This window comes from Penaeus monodon, chromosome 33 (assembly GCF_015228065.2).
Source record: "Penaeus monodon isolate SGIC_2016 chromosome 33, NSTDA_Pmon_1, whole genome shotgun sequence".
Lineage (NCBI taxonomy): Eukaryota > Metazoa > Arthropoda > Malacostraca > Decapoda > Penaeidae > Penaeus > Penaeus monodon.
The window spans coordinates 7,882,302-7,882,582 of NC_051418.1; positions in this window are offsets into that span (position 1 = coordinate 7,882,302).

The window sequence follows — 281 nt, forward strand, 5'->3', positions numbered from 1 at the left end:
CCGGAGGATAGGGATAGTAAGAATTTGAAGATCAGAGTAGGACTGAGGTAGATGTATTAACGGGGGAGGATGTGGTGTAGGTGGAGTTGATGTGAGGGGCGGGGATGAAAACGAGTGAAAATGGATATGGCATTCATCATCTCTCGCTCCCTTTCGACCTGGATGTCAGCCTATTTATTTGAGTGTGTCTTCGTATTTGCGGAGTCGCTTGCCGGTCTTTTTCATCGCTCGGCGTTCTGTTTTTTTTTTTCAGGATGTGTTCGTTTTAGTTTCGTTTAGTC